The sequence below is a fragment of the Triticum dicoccoides genome, chromosome 3A (genome assembly GCF_002162155.2).
Source record: "Triticum dicoccoides isolate Atlit2015 ecotype Zavitan chromosome 3A, WEW_v2.0, whole genome shotgun sequence".
Taxonomy (NCBI): Eukaryota; Viridiplantae; Streptophyta; class Magnoliopsida; order Poales; family Poaceae; genus Triticum; species Triticum dicoccoides.
Genome location: NC_041384.1, coordinates 496,234,331 through 496,251,568, shown reverse-complemented (window position 1 = coordinate 496,251,568; position 17,238 = coordinate 496,234,331). Strand labels below are relative to the sequence as shown.

General features: G+C 42.3%; 1 long non-coding RNA gene across 1 annotated transcript; it reads right to left on the bottom strand.

Moving 5' to 3' along the window:
• Positions 1 to 273: 273 nt before the first annotated feature.
• On the bottom strand, positions 274 to 16,830 carry LOC119268771. Its single transcript, XR_005133286.1, has 3 exons — positions 16,818 to 16,830; positions 11,865 to 11,867; positions 274 to 486 (listed from the first exon to the last, which is right to left on the bottom strand). It is a non-coding gene; the product is annotated as an uncharacterized LOC119268771 (long non-coding RNA).
• Positions 16,831 to 17,238: the final 408 nt, after the last annotated feature.

Sequence of the window (17,238 nt, the reverse complement as noted above, 5' to 3'; positions counted from 1 at the left end):
GAGTCTTCCTCGTCTGCACCACAGTACGACCCCAACTATTATTATCAATATCAGCCAGGCCAGCCGTGGCCATAGACCAACTTAGGCCAAAAGCCTAAGCTTGGGGGAGTACGAATTTCTCACCGGCATTACATTTATGCTCACACACTCATTGCTAGTTATTGGTGCTCATACTTTTTCATTGTATAATCCATGCTAGTTTACTTTCCTTTTTATGCTTTCTTCTTGCGTGTTTAATAAACCTTAAGAAAAACCAAAAAAATTTAGTTGTATGGCGGCCGTAACTATAACGGTCCTAAGGTAGCGAAATTCCTTGTCGGGTAAGTTCCGACCCGCACGAAAGGCGTAACGATCTGGGCACTGTCTCGGAGAGAGGCTCGGTGAAATAGACATGTTTGTGAAGATGCGGACTACCTGCACCTGGACAGAAAGACCCTATGAAGCTTTACTATTCCCTGGGATTGGCTTTGGGCCTTTCCTGCGCAGCTTAGGTGGAAGGCGAAGAAGGCCCCCTTCCGGGGGGGGGGGGGGCCGAGCCATCAGTGAGATACCACTCTGGAAGAGCTCGGATTCTAACCTTGTGTGTGAAATCATAGATCAAACTGCCGAATTGGCAAAATTCGGTGCTATCGCTATCATAGTATCCGGTAAGTTCACGGGCTGGAGATAAGCGGACTCGAACCGCTGACATCCGCCACAGGGTAAACCACCGCCTCTCATGCCTCCCCGACGGGTTCTACCATAGAGGCCAACGATAGACAATAACTCCCCCCCGAACACAGCTTACAACTTTCATCGTACTGTGCTCTCCAAAGAGCAACTCTTCTCAAAATCTCAAAACAAAAGGTGATGAGAGTAATCAGCTGTGACCCGAAAAAAACGAATCCTTTTGTAGCTCATCATTTATTGGCAAAGATAGAAAAGGTCAATATGAAGGAGGAGAAAGAAACAATAGTAACGTGCTCCTGTCGCAATTTCCCAATTTCGAAATGTTGGAAAGCCTGGGGTAGAAAAAAAGGGAGAAATGCTGTGGTTACAGGATGCAATTTCCTCTTTGAATAAACCTCGTAATCGTAAAAAAGTGGGTTTTTCGTGCTGGGCCTAGCAAAAGAGAAGGACTCACTAGAAAAACACCTAAATCCGGAAGTAATCTTAAAAAAAATTCAATTCTGGGAAAAAGGAGCAATATCGTATTCGTCTTCAAGAAAAACAGAAATTTCAGAACTATGAGACAGAATATTCTGTTTTCTTATTTACTCTTTACTTTATTTTTTCTATTTAAAGTTGATCAATTTACATAATGTATCTATAAACAAAGTAATAAATATACTTAAAACAAAGTAGGAATTCGCAAAATGGATAAAATCATTGCAGTTATTATAGGGAAGTCTAGAGATATCCTATTTGAAGGAGGAGCAGTCTGACACACTTACGTCCTTGCAAAGTAAATAATTATTATTGTAGTCGTAACCGTAGAATAGGATCCTAATCAAAATAAATACATTTGGTTCAGGCGCTATTAGCATGGTAAGAAAAGATTTTTTTTTACAGACCAGAGGGGCTATCTAAATCCTAAAGTGAAGGCGAGCGATCGAAGTAGAAGTACCAACGGCTCAGTGTCATGAACCTTCTCCATCTGATTCAATAAGGGGGAATTAGCCTTCTTGTCAAATGGCTATCCTTGACAAAGGGTACCATTTATACCATAATCTACAATGTAGCGGGTATAGTTTAATGGTAAAAGTGTGATTCGCTCTATTAATAACTGAATTTGAAATGATATACTTAAGGCATCCTTAAGTTTTTTATTTTTATATTCCGATGAAAACTTTAGTTCTTATAAAGGATTAAATAATTTTCCTCTCAATAGCATATTGAGGAAGAATATACATTCTGGCGATTTGCATCCAAAGACTAATTTAAATTGCATCCAAAATAAAAATAGATGCAATTTAAATTAGTCTTTGGATGCAAATCGCCAGAATGTATATTCTTCCTCAATATGCTATTGAGAGGAAAAGGATTTAATCCTTTATAAGAACTAAAGTTTTCATCGGAATATAAAAATAAAAAACTTAAGGATGCCTTAAGTATATCATTTCAAATTCAGTTATTAAATAACTATACTAAACTAAAAACAAAGAAAACTTTTTTTGCATGATTCAAATGAAAAAGCTTTCTCAATGATTCCTATTCTACTTACAAGAGTAGACATGCAAAATTTATTTGTTACTGAAGAGAAAACCGTTCCAGCTGTTCCTGAATAGCTTCCTTCAAAAGGATTCCAATCGTAACTAAATCTTCTTAAAATAAGGAATAAGGAAGCCAAATAGCTAAAAAACGATAGTTTTGGTTTACTAGAACCATCCGCATATTGTTTCAGCTCGGTGGAAACCCAATTCTTTTCCTCAGGATCTCTTGAATGAAATTAGGGAACGAAGATAGAGGATACAAGCGTTATCCGGAATGATTGGGCGTAAAGCGTCTGTAGGTGGCTTTTCAAATCCGCCGTCAAATCCCAGGGCTCAACCCTGGACAGGCGGTGGAAACTACCAAGCCGGAGTACGGTAGGGGCAGAGGGAACGAAAAAAGGAAAGGTTCATAGAATTTTCTTCCCCTTCCCCTTTCCCCGAACTAAATCGCCCTAAGACTATTTTGTGGAATGTAGGTAGTGGTTATGACCGATTCGATAGAAAAGAGGGAATAGTGTGCATTTTTCGTTGGGGATTCCCTGGAATAAAACGTCGCGTCTTCCTTCGATTCCTTATGCGGGATATCCAATCGGAGAGATGAAGACAATGCAGCAGGGTTGGTTATCTAATTGGCTAGTCAAACATGAGGTGGTTCATAGATCTTTGGGCTTTGATCACCGAGGAATAGAGACTTTACAAATAAAAGCAGGGGATTGGGATTCCATTGCTGTCATTTTATATGTATATGGTTACAATTATTTACGCTCCCAATGTGCTTATGATGTAGCACCCGGTGGATCTTTAGCTAGCATGTATCATCTTACGAGAATACAATATGCTATAGATAATCCAGAAGCTTTTAATCAGTTTAATTTCCATGCTTGTAGTAGTAATTAAAAAGAAAACCCAAAGAGATTTCCTGTTCTTCTTTTGCTTGTTGGGAGCTTTCCCGTGTAAATAATTTTATTTCTTTTCTTTTCTTTGGGGGTCGACAGGAGAAGACCATAATTAAATTGTTGAAGTGGCTCTTATATGCATTATTGTTGATCTGATAAAAGAGCCCATATTGCCTTGTCTTCTCCTGTTTATTGAATGCCTGCAGATTCCAGCTTAGTCCAATGCACGTGCACTATTATTATTATTATTCACATCATTCGGTCGTGCAAGTGAAAGGCAATTATGATGATATATGATGGACTGGCTGAGATGAGAAAAGCTGGTATGAACTCGACCTCTTTTGTTTTTGTAAATATGATTAGTTCATCGTTCCTGATTAAGCCTATTATGAATAAACATGTTTGCAATGACAACTAGAGATCATAGTTTCGTGTGCCATGCTTGATTAGCTATGAGTTATAATGGTTTACCTTGCGTGCCAACATGCTATTAAAATGGTTATGATGTGGTATGATAGGGTGGTATCCTCCTCTGAATGATTTAAGTGACTTGACTTGGCACATGTTCACGCATGTAGTTGAAATTAAATCAACATAGCCTTCACGATATTTATGTTCATGGTGGATTATATCCTACTCATGCTTGCATTCGATGTTGATTAATTTTAATGCATGTTCATGACTGTTGTCGCTCTCTAGCTGGTCGCTTCCCAGTCTTTTGCTAGCCTTCACCTGTACTAAGCGGGAATACTGCTTGTGCATCCAAACTCCTTAAACCCCAAAGTTATTCCACATGAGTCCACTATACCTACCTATATACGGTATCTACCTGCCGTTCAAAGTAAATTTGTATGTGCCAAACTCTAAACCTTCAAATAAATATCTTGTTTTGTATGCTCGAATAGCTCATGTATCAACTAGGGCTGTTTGTATCTTCCATGTTAGGCGGGTTATTCTCAAGGGCAGTGGACTCCACTGCTCACTCACGAGATAAATGGCTGGTCACTGGGATGCCCAGTCCCATGCTTTATGCAAACTAAATCAAAATAATTGCAAACAAAACTCCCCCTGGGACTCTTGTTAGTTGGAGGCACTCGTTGTTTCGAGCAAGCCATGGGTTGATGATTGTGGTGGAAGGGGGAGTATAAACTTTACCATTCTGTTTGGGAACGACCTATAATGTGTGTAGCATGGAAGATATCGCCATCTCTTGGTTGTTATGTTGACAATGGAAGTATACCACTCAAAATATTATTCACCTCTATTTCAAAACCGAGCTCTAGCACCTCTACAAATCCCTGCTTCCCTCTGCGAAGGGCCTATCTATTTACTTTTATGCCGAGTCATCATCCTCTTATTAAAAAGCACCAGTTGGAGAGCACCACTGTCATTTGCATTCATTACTGTTAATTTACATTGAGTATGACTTGACTGGATCTCTTTTACCATGAATTACAATGTCTAGTCAGTCCTTGGTCTTTAAAGGTGCTCTGCATTTATGTTTTGCGGTCTCAGAAAGGGCTAGCGAGATACCATCTTGTTATATCATATTATGATTGTTTTGAGGAAGTGTTGTCATCCGAGTTTTATTATTATGGCTCGCTAGTTGATTATGCTATTGATATGAGTAAACTTGAGACCTATGCGTTATTGCAAATGTGGTTAGTTATAATCTTTGCTGAATACAACAACAAGAGCAAACAGAGTTTGTAAAAGTTTTTCTTTATCACTTTCAGTTTGTCAACTGAATTGCTTGAGGACAAGCAAAGGTTTAAGCTTGGGGGAGTTGATACGTCTCCAACGTATCTACTTTTACAAACACTTTTGCCCTTGTTTTGGACTCTAACTTGCAAGATTTGAATGGAACTAACCCGGACTGACGTTGTTTTCAGCAGAATTACCATGGTGTTATTTATGTGCAGGAGCAAACGTTCTCGAAATGACCTGAAACTTCACGGAGACACTTTTCAGAAAATAAGAAAAATACCTGTCAAAGATGAAGGCCAGGGGGGCCACCACCTTGCCACGAGGGTGGGGGCGCGCCCCCCTATCTCGTGGGCCCCAGTTACCTCTCTGACTCCAACTCAACCTCCATATATTGAGTTTCGGGGAGAAAAAAATCAAGGAGAAGAAATCATCGTGTTTTACGATACGGTGCCGCCGCCAAGCCCTAAAACCTCTCGGGAGGGCTGATCTGGAGTCCGTTCGGGGCTCCGGAGAGGGGAATCTGTCGCCATCGTCATCATCAACCATCCTCCATCACCAATTTCATGATGCTCACCGCCGTGCGTGAGTAATTCCATCATAGGCTTGCTGGACGGTGATGGGTTGGATGGGATCTATCATGTAATCGAGTTAGTTTTGTTAGGGTTTGATCCCTAGTGTCCACTATGTTCTGAAATTGATGTTGCTATGACTTTGCTATGCTTAATGCTTGTCACTAGGGCCCGAGTGCCATGATTTCAGATCTGAACCTATTATGTTTTCATCAATATATGAGTGTTCTTGATCCTATCTTGCAAGTCTATAGTCACCTATTATGTGTTATGATCCGTTAACCCCGAAGTGACAATAATCGGGATACTTACCGGTGATGACCGTAGTTTGAGGATTTCATGTATTCACTATGTGTTAATGCTTTGTTCTGGTTCTCTATTAAAAGGAGGCCTTAATATCCCTTAGTTTCCGTAAGGACCCCGCTGCCACGGGAGGGTAGGACAAAAGATGTCATGCAAGTTCTTTTCCATCAGCACGTATGACTATATTCGGAATACATGCCTATATTATATCAATGAACTCGAGCTAGTTCTGTGTCACCCTAGGTTATGACTGTTACATGATGAACCGCATCCGGCATAATTCTCCATCACTGATCCATTGCCTACGAGCTTTCCATATATTGTTCTTCGCTTATTTACTTTTCAGTTGCTATTGCTATCATCACTACAAAATACCAAAAACATTGCTTTTACTACTGTTACCTTTTTCTACCGTTATCACCACTATCATATTACTTTTCTACTAAACACTTTGCTATAGATATTAAGTTTCCAGGTGTGGTTGAATTGACAACTCAGCTGCTAATACTTGAGAATATTCTTTGGCTCCCCTTGTGTCGAATCAATAAATTGGGGTTGAATACTCTACCCTCAAAAACTTTTGTGATCCCCTATACTTGTGGGTTATCACAAGATAACCAAGCCCTTGACTCAACACTAATATTTATTATATTTATAGCTCACGGACTCGATTACATAGAAGGATCATAAAGCAAAACTCACCACTAGATCATACTAAAACTTTATTCTACTAGATCAAGGTATTACCAAAAGGATCGAACTAAGAAAAACGGTAAAGATAAAAGGGATGGTGATACGATACCGGGGCACTCCCCCAAGCTTGGCAGTTGCCAAGGGGAGTGCCCATACCCATGTGTTTATGTTTCCTTCCTCGGAGGTGGTGATGATGGAGTTGTTGATGATGTAGGATTGTCGTCCATCTTCCAAGGCATAGGCTCACCATCATAGAAGGATGATCGAGTCTCCGGGATCCTCAAATCTACAGCAAAACTCATCCTCTTGAATCTATATTCATACTCACAGTTTTGGTTTTGCAGGTCATAGATCTGGGCTTGGAGGCGCTCGATTTTCTCGTGAAGCTTGAAGATGGCCTCCCCAATGTTCTTGTCATCCAACTTGTGGTTGTTGGTGAACTCCATGATCATTATATGATTGGAATCGAGTCCACGTTCCACCATCTCCTGGCACTTGAAAACTTGTTGCTCCAATGCCTCGAGCCTTGTCTCCATGCTTCCGGTCCTCCTTGGTCCCTCAACATCGTGGATGTGCAGCAACCCCTCATGCATCTCAATGGTTTGAGGGTGTTGCAGCACCTCCGCGAGGTAGGGGTTGATGACCTTCTCGAAGAACTTGTCCTTGGGGGCATTTGAAGACACCATGGCGATCAAGATCTGTCAGAAAAGTAGCTCGAAACAGAGACAGGAGATATTTGTGTGATACAGTGGTCAAAACCTTCGGGAGATTATATAATGATTTTTTACCGACCAAAAGAAGTATCGTGCAAGAAAACGGAGTCCGGAGGGCACACGAAGTGCCCACGAGGCAGGGGGCGTGCCTAGGGGGATAGGACGCACCCTCCACCCTCATGGAAGCCTCGTGTCCTTTCCGGACTGCTCCTTATTTTCCTATTTTCTTAAATATTCCAAAACGGAGAAAAATTGCTATTAGAACTGTTTTGGAGTCGGTTTACTTACCGTACCACGTACCTATTCCTTTTCGGAGTCTGAAACATTCTGGAAAGTGTCCCTTATGTATTCCTCCGGGATTACGGTTTCAATAACATTAGTTTCAACATTTATGGGATTACCTGAGATTTAATGTTTGATTCTTTCACCGTTCACCACCCTTGGATTTGTGCCTTCGAAGTTGTTGATTTTTATGGCACCGGAACGGTAGACCTCCTCGATAACATGAGGACCTTCCCATTTAGAGAGGAGTTTGCTTGCAGAAAATCTTAAACGAGAGTTGTATAGCAATACATAATCACCTAGATTAAATTCACGCTTTTGTATCCTTTTATCATGCCATCTTTTAACTTTTTCTTTAAATAGTTTGGCATTCTCGTAAGCCTGGGCTCTCCATTCATCAAATGAGCTAATGTCAAAAAGCCTCTTCTCACTGACAAGTTTGAAGTCATAGTTGAGCTCTTTATTGGCCCAATATGCCTTATGTTCTAGTTCAAGAGGTAAGTGACATGCTTTACCATAAACCATTTTATACGGAGACATACCCATAGGATTCTTATATGCAGTTATATAAGCGCAAAATGCATCATCAAGTTTCTTGGACCAATTCTTTCTAGATCTATTAACAGTCTTTTGCAAAATTAATTTAAGTTCTCTATTACTTAATTCTACTTGACCACTAGACTGTGGATGATATGGAGATGCAATTATATGATTAACATCATACTTAGCAAGCATTTTACGACAATCACCATGAATAAAATGTGAACCACCATCAGTCAGTAGATATCTAGGGACTCCAAACCTTGGAAAAATAACTTCTTTAAGAATCTTAATAGAGGTGTTATGATCAGCACTACTAGTTGGAATAGCTTCTACCCACTTATTAACGTAATCAACAACAACTAAACTATGTGTATATCCATTAGAGGAAGGAAACAGTCCCATATAATCAAAGCCCCAAACATCAAATGGTTCAATAACAAGTGAATAATTCATGGGCATTTCTTGACGTCTACTAATATTACTAATTCTTTGACATTCATCATAGGACAGGACAAACTTCAGGGCATCCTCGAAGAGAGTAGGCCAATAAAAATCGGATTGCAATACCTTATGTGTAGTTCTATCTCCAGCGTGGTGTCCTCCATAAGCCTCGGAGTGACACTTCGTAGGATCTATTCTTGTTCATGCTCAGGTACACAACGTCTAATAACACCATCCACTCCTTCTTTATAAAGATGTGGGTCATCCTAGAAGTAATGTCTTAAATCATAGAAGAACTTTTTCTTTTGTTGGTATGTGAAACTAGGTGGTATAAACTTAGCAACAATATAATTAGCATAATCAGCATACCATGGAGCAGTACGAGAAGCATTTATCACAACTAATTGTTCATCAGGAAAGCTATCATCAATAGGTAGTGGGTCATCAAGAACATTCTCTAACCTAGACAAGTTGTTGGCGACGGGGTTCTCAGCTCCCTTTCTATCAATAATATGCAAATCAAATTCTTGTAGCAAGAGAACCCATCTAATAAGTCTAGGTTTAGCATCTTTCTTTTCCATAAGATATTTAATAGCAGCATGATTAGTGTGAACAGTTACTTTAGAATCAACTATATATGGCCTGAACTTATCACAAGCAAATACAACTGCTAAAAATTCTTTTTCAGTAGTAGCATAATTTCTTTGAGCACTGTCTAGAGTTTTACTAGCATATTGAATAACATTTAATTTCTTATCAACTCTTTGTCCTAGAACAGCCCCTATAGCATAATCACTAGCATCAACCTTGTTTCAAATGGTAAATTCCAATCAGGAGGCTGAACAATAGGTGCAGAAACCAAAGCTTTCTTCAGTATTTCAAATGCTTCTACACAGTCATCATCAAAGACAAAAGGAACATCTTTTTGTAAGAGATTAGTCAGAGGCTGGTTAATTTTAAAGAAGTTTTTAATGAACCTCATGTAAAATCCGGCATGACCTAGGAAACTTGTTATACCTTTAATGTCCTTAGGACACGACATCTTTTCAATATCATCAACCTTAGCTTTATCAACTTCAATAGCTCTTTCAGAAATTTTATGCCCCAAGACAATACCTTCATTAACCATAAAGTGGCACTTCTCCCAATTCAATACAAGATTACTTTCTTCACATCTTTGCAAAACTCGATCAAGGTTGCTTAAGCAATCATCAAAAGAAGTTCCGTAAACCGAGAAATCATCCATGAAAACGTCAATAATCTTTTCACCAAAGTCAGAGAATATAGCAGTCATACATCTTTGACAGGTAGCAGGTGCATTACATAAACCAAAAGCCATACGTCTATAAGCAAAGGTACCGAAAGGGCAAGTAAAAGTTGTCTTTTCTTGATCCTCTCTTGACACAGGTATTTGAGAGAAACCAGAATAACCATCTAGAAAGCAAAAATGTGTATTCTTGGATAATCTTTCTAGCATTTGATCAATAAAAGGTAAAGGGCAATGATCCTTTTTAGTAGCTTTATTTAGTTTACGGAAATCAATTGCCATTCTATAACCTATAACAATTCTTTATGGGATCAATTCATCTTTATCATTAGGAACAACAGTAATACCTCCCTTCTTAGGGACACAATGGACAGGACTTACCCACTGACTATCAGCAACGGGATAAATTATACCTGCCTCTAGAAGCTTTAGTATTTCTTTTCTTACCACTTCTTTCATCTTAGGATTTAACCGCCGTTGGTGATCAACAACCGGTTTAGCATCTTTCTCCAGTTTTATTTTGTGCTGGCATAGAGTGGGACTAATGCCCTTAACATCATCAAGAGTATATCTAATAGCAGCACGGTGCTTCTTTAGAGTTTTCAGTAATTTCTTTTCTTCATGCTCTGAAAGGTTAGCACTAATAATAACAAGATATATCTCTTTCTTATCAAGATAAGCATATTTAAGAGTATCAGGTAAAGGCTTAAGCTCAAACACGGGATCACCCTTACGTGGAGGAGGAGCCCCTAGGATTTAAATAGGCAAGTTGTGCTTCAAAATAGGTCCCTGTTTAAAGAATACTTCATCTATTTCCCTTCTTTCATTCATAAACATATCATTTTCATGGTCTAGCAAATATTATTCTAAAGGATCACTAGGAGGCACGACAATAGAAGCAAGACCAATAATTTCATCTTTACTAGGCAATTTTTTATCATGGGGTTGTCTACGAAATTTAGCAAAATTAAATTCATGAGACATATCCCCTAAACCAATAGAAACAATACCTTTATTGCAGTCTATCTAAGCATTAACAGTATTCAAGAAGGGTCTACCAAATATAATGGGACAAAAGTTATTTTGTGGAGAACCAAGAACAAGAAAATCAGCAGGGTATTTAACTTTCCCACACAAGACTTCAACATCTCTAACAATCCGAACTGGTGAAATAGTATCTCTATTGGCAAGCTTAATTGTAACATCAATCTCTTCTATCTCAGTAGGTGCAGTATCATGCATAATTTCTTTATATAAGGAATGAGGTATTGCACTTGCACTAGCACCCATATCACATAAGCCAGGATAGCAATGATCTCCTATTTTAACGGAAATAACAGGCATGGCTACAACAGGTCTATGTTTATTTTTAGTATCAGGTCTAGCAATTCTAGTAGATTCGTCACAGAAGTAAATAACATGCCCATCAATATTATCGGCCAAGAGATCTTTGACCATAGCAATACTAGGTTCAACTTTAATTTGCTCAGGGGGTTTGGGTGTCTTAATATTTCTTTTGTTGACCACAGTTGAAGCTTTAGCGTGATCCTTTATTCTAACCTGGAAAGGTGGTTTCTCAGTATAAGCAGTAGGAACAACAGGATCATTATAAGTGATAGTCTTTTCTTCAACTTTAATAGGCGCAACTACTTTTACTTCAATGGGAGGATTATATTTAAACAACTTCTAGTTAGGGATATCAACATGAGTAGCAAAGGATTCATAGAAAGAAGCTACTATCTTAGAGTCAAGTCCATATTTAGTGCTTAATTCACGGAAAACATCGGTATCCATAAAAGATTTAACACAATCAAACTTAGGTGTTATACCTGACTCCTTACCTTTGTCGAGGTCCCAATCTTCAGAGTTGCATTTAATTCTTTCCAATAAATCCCATTTGAATTCAATAGTCTTCATCATAAAAGAACCAGTACAAGAAGTATCGAGCATGGAGCGATTACTGAGAGAAAGCCAAGCATATTTTTTTTAATAATCATTTCTTTTGAGAGCTCATGATTGGGGCATGAATATAACATTGACTTAAACCTCCCCCAAGCTTGAGCGATGCTTTCTCCTTTGCGAGGCCAAAAATTATATATATAATTACAATCACGATGAACAAGATGCATAGGATAAAACTTCTGATGAAATTCCAATTTCAATCGGTTGTAGCTCCATGATCCCATATCATCACATAACCTAAACCATGTCAATGCCTCTCCCTTCAAAGATAAAGGGAAGACCTTCTTCTTGATAACATCCTCGGGCATACCTGCAAGCTTAAATAATCCACAAACTTCATCCACATAGATTAGGTGCAAATCGGGATGCAATGTTCCATCACCTGCGAAAGAATTAGCTAGCAGTTTCTCTATCATACCCGAAGGGATTTCAAAGTAAACATTTTCAGTAGGTTCAGTAGGTTGAGGAGCAACTCTTTGCTCTACTGGTCGGGGTGAAGATACCCCGAACAAGCCCCTCAAAGGATTATGTTCCATAGTAACAAGTGACATTAAATTTCAGCACACTATATAAATTTTCCTTACCAAATTCCACCTACCAAAGGCGCTTCACTCCCCGGCAATGGCGCCAGAAAATAGTCTTGATGAACCACAAGTGTAGTGGATCTATCATAGCCTTTTCGATAAGTAAGAGTGTCGAACCCAACGAGAAGCAGAAGGAAATGATAAGCGGTTTTCAGCAAGGTATTCTCTGGAGTGAATTGCAGAAAACCACCATATTTCAGCTTAGGTTTGGAGAAAACACTCTTCTACGTTTTTGCTGCAAAAACACTATTTTTTTCTAATCTTTTGTAGAAAGCACCAAACCAACTGTTCGGGCAGTTTAACCACTATTATGACAGGTGGGACCCTGTCTTGTTGATGTGGCATCACGGCCGTGAGCTGACGCCGTGTAACGGCGCTACAGTACCCACCGACGCCCCCGTTAGGTCAATAGAAACCGGATCGATCCAGCTCTCTCCTCTGCCTCGCTCACTCCTCTCGTCACTCTGTTCTCCTCTCCTCACTCAGTTCTTCTCCCCCGTCGCCGCTGAGGGAGTCCTGGATTGGGGGGTCTTCGGACAGCCGTACTATATACTTTGGCCGGACTATTGGACTATGAAGATACAAGATTGAAGACTTCGTCCCGTGTCCGGATGGGACTCTCCTTTGCGTGGAAGGCAAGCTCGACGATTCAGATATGTAGATCTCCTCCCTTGTAACCGACTCTGTGTAACCCTAGGCCCTCCGGTGTCTATATAAACCGGAGGGTTTTAGTCCGTAGGACAACAACAATCATACCATAGGCTAGCTTCTAGGGTTTAGCCTCTCCAATCTCGTGGTAGATCAACTCTTGTAATACTCATATCATCAAGATCAATCAAGCAGGAAGTAGGGTATTACCTCCATCGAGAGGGCCCGAACCCCCCGCCTCCTGTTACAATCCGCCTTAGACGCACAGTTCGGGACCCCCTACCCGAGATCCGCCGGTTTTGACACCGACATTGGTGCTTTCATTGAGAGTTCCATTGTGCCATCACGATAAGGCCTGATGGCTCGCCTTGTTGTCAGGGACAACGTTACCTCTCGAGGAGCCCTGGCTGTAGGCCAAACTCTCCGATTAGGCGGCTTCGTCGTGACCGCCCCGTCAGCCGTCGCACCGACAATGACTTCCCGGGTCATCAAAAACAGCCTCCACGTCGTCTCGGGATTCACCGAGCAGATGGATCCAATGGAGCTCTCTTCTTTAAACGAGCTCTCGGATCGCATCGCTGCCTTGGGAGTCGCTACAGACTGTGATCGGATCAGGCTTAAACCCGACCAAAGGGAGATTAACTCTCCGCCGGTTACCCATGAGATAGCGGTGGTGGAGGAGCGGTGCAGCGATTCTTCCTCTATTTTGAGGACAAACTATGTCCGGATTCCCGAGCTCTCCGAGCCGGATACCCGTCGACGGGAGGAAATGGCCCAAGCTTCGAACCTGGAATCGAACAGCGGGCTAGTACCGTTGGGCAACGTCCCAGAGCCTGAACTACCAAGCTCGGAAACTCCTTTGGGTCTCAGACCGTGCCAGGGTTTGGACTTAAATCTACCCACCCACCCTCACATAAGTGATCTTTCCCATATTAGACAAGAGCCCCAAGAGACAGTACATCACTATTGGGCCAGATTCCTCCTTGCAATAAGCAAGGCGAAGGACTGTCGTGAGGAAGACGTAATTTCATTCTTTTGCAAAAATTTCACGGACAAGGGAATCCTCAACGCCATAAGTCGCCGTGATATAACACACTTCACTGACTTGGCGTCCATAGTACGGAAGTACTGTGCGATGGAAAGCACTTGGAAATCTCAAACACAATTCTGGGATCCTCCGGCTCTAACTAAACCCTCTGTCCAAACTAAAAGGGTGTACTCTCGTAAGTCACCCAATCCAATTACAAAGATGCCAAAACCCACTACAGGGCGCGGAACCGTATTAGAGGGATGGCTCAATGGGCCATGCAAAATTCACAGTACATCAGATACCATGCCAACACACAGCCTTAGAGCATGTTGGATACTCCGACAGGTGGCCAGGAGCGGCGAGGATCTCCTCATCAACAATAATGCAGAGCACCCTCCTGCGAAAAATAACAATACAGTACTGACAGTCTTTGAGACTTTTGCCTCAAACAATAGGCGCAAGCGGGCACTTCACAGCCTCACTGAAGTCTGCCACATCGCAACGATAAATCCATGGAACGACACGGTCATAACCTTCAATGCTAGTGATGAACCTCAATTTCGCACAGCCCGAGCTCCAGCCGCTTTGGTCCTTAGTCCAATTGTGGATGGCTTCCGGCTTACTAAAGTACTCATGGACGGTGGCAGCGGATTAAACCTCATCTATGAGGAGACTCTTAAAAAAATGGAAAATAGACAAGAGCCACATTGAGCAAAGCAGCACGACCTTCAGAGGAATCATCCCTAGTCGGGAGGCACGACGTGCGGGAAAAATCACACTAGATGTGTTCGGCACGCCGGAGAATTATAGGTCCGAAGAAATCACATTCCAAGTGGCCCCATTTAGTAGCAGATACCACGCCCTTCTAGGGCGAGAGGCATTCACGGTCTTCCAAGCTATACCCCATTATGGGTACATGAAGCTCAAGATGCCCGGGCCCGATGGAATCATCACTCTAGCTAGTGATCCAGACATAGCACTCCACGCCGAAAACAAAACTGCCGCACTGGCCCTCGAAGCGTTATCCAAAGCCCTCGCGGCCGAAGAACTAACTGCGATGTGCTCTATAGTGGACAGGGATAACGGGATACTTGAAAAAATACCCAAGTCCACCTCTTTTAAACCAGCGGATGAAATAGTCAAATTCCAGGTCCACCCAACGGACCCTACAAAAACAGCATCCATCGGAGCACAGCTGAACCCCACAACAGACGCCGCACTGCAGGAGTTCTTACGCGAGAATTGGGACATCTTTGCCTGGCATCCTTAAGATATCCCAGGCATCCCACGCAGGCTGGTCGAGCGTAGCCTAAACATTCTAAAGGGATACAAGCTGGTCAAGCAAACTCTTCGGCGTTTCTCCGAACCCAAGCGACAAGCCATGGGAGAAGAACTAGCCAAGTTACTCGAGGCCGGATTCATTAGAGAAATAAAACATCTGGACTGGCTAGCAAACCTGGTGATGGTACCAAAGAAGGACAATTCCTGGCGCCTATGTGTCGATTTTAAGGACCTTAACAAGGCTTGCCCCAAGGATCCCTTCCCCTCCCCCGCATCGATCAAATTATCGATGCTACGATGGGACACGACTCGTTGTGTTTCCTCGATGCATACTCCGGATACCATCAAATCAAGATGGCGGAGCCCGATCAAGCCGCAACGGCATTCATTACACCATACGGCCCCTTCTGTTTCAACACCATGCCTTTCGGGCTCAAAAACGCCGGTGCGACCTATCAATGCATGATTCAGACATGCCTAGAAGCACAAATCGGCAAAACAGTGGAGGCATACATAGATGATGTGGTAATTAAAACCAGACACGTCGAGTCTTTGATAGACGACTTGAGGCTCATGTTCGACAATCTCCGAACATATGACATTAAGCTCAATCCGGAAAAATGCGTTTTCGGCGTTGTCGGTGTCAAAACCGGCGGATCTCTGGTAGGGGGTCCCGAACTGTGCGTCTAGGCCAGATGGTAACAGGAGGCAGGGGACACAATGTTTTACCCAGGTTCGGGCCCTCTTGATGGAGGTAAAACCCTACGTCCTGCTTGATTGATATTGATGATATGGGTAGTACAAGAGTAGATCTACCACGAGATCAGAGAGGCTAAACCCTAGAAGCTAGCCTATGGTATGATTGTATGTTGTGGTTGTTGTCCTACGGACTAAAACCCTTCGGTTTATATAGACACCGGAGAGGGTTAGGTTACACAAGGTCGGTTACAAAGGAGGAGATATCCATATCCGTATTGCCTAGCTTGCCTTCCATGCTAAGTAGAGTCCCATCCGGACACGAGACGAAGTCTTCAATCTTGTATCTTCATAGTCTAATAGTCCGGCCAATGGAGATAGTCCAGCTGTCCGGAGACCCCCTAATCCAGGACTCCCTCAGTAGCCCCTGAACCAGGCTTCAATGACGATGAGTCCGGCGCGCAGTATTGTCTTCGGCATTGCAAGGCGAGTTCCTTCTCCGAATACATCACAGAAGAATTTGAATACGAGGATAGTGTCCGACCCTGCAAAATAAGTTCCACATACCGCCGTAGAGAGAATAATATTTTCGCAAATCCAATTTGCTGACTTGTTTTGGCAGCATGACGTTATGTCATGGCCCGGTGATTATTTGAACCGTTTTTCTTCAACCAGCTCCACACATAACGCGAGGCGGCCTTTTGACACGTCTTGTCAAAGCAGAGATCGTGTCCCCTTATTACGGGATTCTCATCAATACGGGCGTGGGTAACCCAACCGCGCCATCAATTACGGTGCTTGGGGGATAAGCGAGTTTTACCAGGCAAGTGGGGACGCTTAGCTTCGTCTGCCCATATGAAGGGATAATGTTTTCGCTTTTTCCCTCTCGTGCTCAATCGAACCCTTCCCCCGCCTCGAGTTCCAACACCCAAAGCCCAGGTTAGGTGCTCCGAATCTTCAATCATGTCCGGATCCAGCCTTCAAGGCCGATGGATGCCCTCCTCCATGACGGAAGAGGACACCAAGAAGTTGAGGGAGGCCAGATACCTAACCGCCGAGGTTTCGCATCGGCTTCCTGCTCGAGGGAACCCAATGAGAATGTCGTGTTCGTCTCCCACTTCCTCCGAGGCCCAAGCCTCACTCTAGATCCCTTCGTCAGGGGGTTTGATGTTCTATTACGGGCTAGATTTCCACGATCTAGCTTCGGACTCCTTTCTCCACATCTCGACATTTATTGTTGTGTGTGAGGCCTTCCTCCGCATTACCCCTCACTTCGGCATGTGGCTCAAGACCTTTGAAGTGAAGACGAAGATGATGAGGGGCAACATGCAGCGTGCGGAGGTGCATCAATAGGCAAGATGGCAGGAGCTCCATGGCCGAAAGGTTCCTTTCCAGAGGTATCCGAATTATGGCAACGGGAGTGGTTTTACA